This window comes from Penaeus vannamei, chromosome 8 (genome assembly GCF_042767895.1).
Source record: "Penaeus vannamei isolate JL-2024 chromosome 8, ASM4276789v1, whole genome shotgun sequence".
NCBI lineage: Eukaryota > Metazoa > Arthropoda > Malacostraca > Decapoda > Penaeidae > Penaeus > Penaeus vannamei.
Window position 1 is genome coordinate 25,991,565 of NC_091556.1, and position 3,193 is coordinate 25,994,757.

The window sequence follows — 3,193 nt, forward strand, 5'->3', positions numbered from 1 at the left end:
TGAGTGTGACTGTTGTTATACTTTGGGTAAAATCTTTGTTATACCTTTCGCTGTCTTTAGTTTTTAGCACTATGAAAGATGTTGAAGCCAAATTTCCAAGCGAATCACGACAAATAAAATAACAGTTATATCGTTGACAAGTATGAACCATCTTTGCTCATACTAGCAAGAATATAGGAGGCGTTATAGGGAAACCAAGGAGATAAGGGAGGAATGAGCAGTGGGAGCGGATCACAGATGACTTTTTGCGGCACTGAGAAGCTGGATAATAAATGATATGTCTTGATAGGGTGAGAAACACAGGAGTTTCCCATCTCTCTGGCCAGACGAAATTTTTCACTGTTTGGCACCCTTTTCTTTCTCTTAATGTCTTCACCGTTTTGCGGGGTCTTTATGATTGCCTTTACATAATTGTGATATTTTATAAAGTTAATGATTAGGATGATGCGAATGCTAAAGGTAATACTAATGAAAAGATCGTGGATAATCATAACAATAACTGCCATGATTATAATTCTATTGATAACGAAGATACGCAGTGGCGATGCCAAAAATCGCGGTAATGCCAAATTTTCGCGCGCACGTGTCGGTGTGCATTTTGTATATCAAGAACAGAAATTCAAACTGACTTGAAGTGGTCCAGGCTTATATGTATATATCAGGGCTCGACCTTAGCACTAGCCTGTCGGTCATTGTCTGGTAAAACCAGCCGCGGGCTAGTAAAACGCACCACATAGCTAGCCCGGCGGACTAGTAAAAAGTGCATGTACCACGCTGCACCATCAAGCCATGCACGCCAGAGTTTGATTAATCTTGTGTTAAATCCAATATTGGGGTTAGTAAAACTTGCTGTCGGCTAGTAAAAACCTCAATTTATTAGACCGATGGCCTAGTAAAAACAACTTAAGAGCTAGGCTTATATATATATATATATATATATATATATATATATATATATATATATATATATATATATATGTGTGTGTGTGTGTGTGTGTGTGTGTGTGTGTGTGTGTGTGTGTGTGTGTGTGTGTGTATGTATAGATAGATGGATATGTATATATATATATATATATATATATATATATATATGTATGACCGCATTTTTTTCCTATCTATTGATAGAAATAATAATGATGAAAAGAATGGTAAATAAAGATAATAATGACAGTACAGTAAAAATATTAAAGTAATAATGATTGCAAAATCATACTAAAGATAGAACAGTTGCACTAAGACTGATATTAACACTACTAGTAAATGATAAAGAGTTTTGATAATAAAAATTATTATAATGCCAATGGCAGTGATGGTTATGACAGTGTACCAATACAAAGCATTGTTGTTTATGAGCTATTCATGATATTGCAGATTTTCTCAGAGTTAGTATTTTATTTTGATAATTATATTGTCTAATAATCTTTCAAACGCACATCACAAGATGATGAAGTATACACTATTTTTTTGTTCGAGTTATAGAAATGATATAGTGCAAAATACTCACCAATAAAGATCAAATAAAAAGTATGATTATTAAGTCGATGTACAAATGTTACTCCGATCCAGGGAAATAAACAAACAAACAAACCGGAAGACGTAGGTGGCGATGACCAAAATATTGCCTGAGGGAAACCGGAGGAAAAACGCCACGAGACGAAAAAAAAGGCTGCTAAAAACCGTTGCCTCGGACATTTCCCTTTTATTTTTTCGTCTGCTTATTTTTTCTTGTTTATTTATTTATCTTTTCTGATTCGTTCGTGTTATTATTTGTTTTTGTTTTTTGGGGGATAGGGGTTATCGTAGATTTAGCTTATAGTTTTTGTTCGATCATAGTTGTAATTGATTAGTATAGAGGGAGAAGAAAAAGGAATTGATGAAAATAAACAAAGGGCGTTTGGCAGTGCTATCCGCCGTTAGGGATGTTAGTGAAGAGATACGCATTTTCACATATATCATATCCGAAAATGACCGTAAAAAAGAATCAGATTCCATACAGAAATAAAACTTCTGATGTAAGAAAGGTGTGATTTCTCTCCTCCCTTATCCTTCCCTTTTCCCCTATGCAAGTTTAACGTTGCTCTCAAATAGGAGATTCCCATCCAATGCATAGGATTTTCTCTCTTCAACCGCTCTTGGAGTGACCCTCATATTTCGTTCCCCTCCTCTTTTCTCTCTCCTTTACTTCCTCATTCTCTTGTTACTTACCTCTCCTTTCTACCTCTTACTTATCTTCGTGTTTTTTTTCTTCTTTTTCATTCTACCCTGCTTCACGCTCGTCTAATGGTCGTTGATTTCTTTACTTTCACATTTTTTTTCTCCTTCTGTCCCCTAAATGAAGTTTCATCCTTTTCCAATACCTACTAATTTATCCTTCTTTCTCTCCTCCATTATTACTATCCTATTTCTCTCGTTCCCCTTCCTGTTAAAGATTCTTCTCCCTTGCCTGTTCCCTTGTTTCTCTTCCTTATTCCCCGTCCTCCCATTCTTTTCCCTCTCCCCATCATCCCTGTCTTCTCCCCCACCACCATGTCCCATTGTTATCCCTTTTTCTCTTCCTCTTTATATCTCTTCTCCTCCGTCCTCCTTTTCTTCTCGTTTCTGCCCCGTTCTCCTATTCTCCCTTTTCCGTGCGTTGTTTATCTCCCGTTTCCCCTGTCCTCTTGTTCTCCCTTCCCCTCTTTCCTCTTGTTTCCCCCCCTTCTCGCCTGTCCTCCTATCCCCTTCGTCCTCCTGATTCTCTCCCTTCCCCCCTTCTCTTCATCCTGCTTCAACGTCTAATGATCGCACCAGCTCAGCTCCCTTAGCCGAATTTTGCGGGTGATATCCGTCGGCCGCTGTTTTAGACCGGTTTCGCACAAGCAGTTCGCTGATGGACGGAAAACTCCTCGGGAATGCTCAAAAGGGTGGGAGAAACGGAATGAGAAAGAGGGAGGACGTGGAGGTAAAGGGAAATCAGTAAAAGTTCGTTTTAAGAAAATGTAGATGCTGATCGGGAAGTTTTAGTTAAAGAAATAGGAACAGACGAGGAGGAAAACTTAACAAGGAAACACACCAGAAAGATAGAAAAAGGAGAGAACAGCAGATAAGGAAGAGAGGAGGGCCAGACTCCTCCTTCCTCCTCCCCTCCGTCCTCCCCTTCTGGATAATGTGGTCATCACTCCCCGGGGACGCCGCCCCCCCTTCCCTGTGCGAC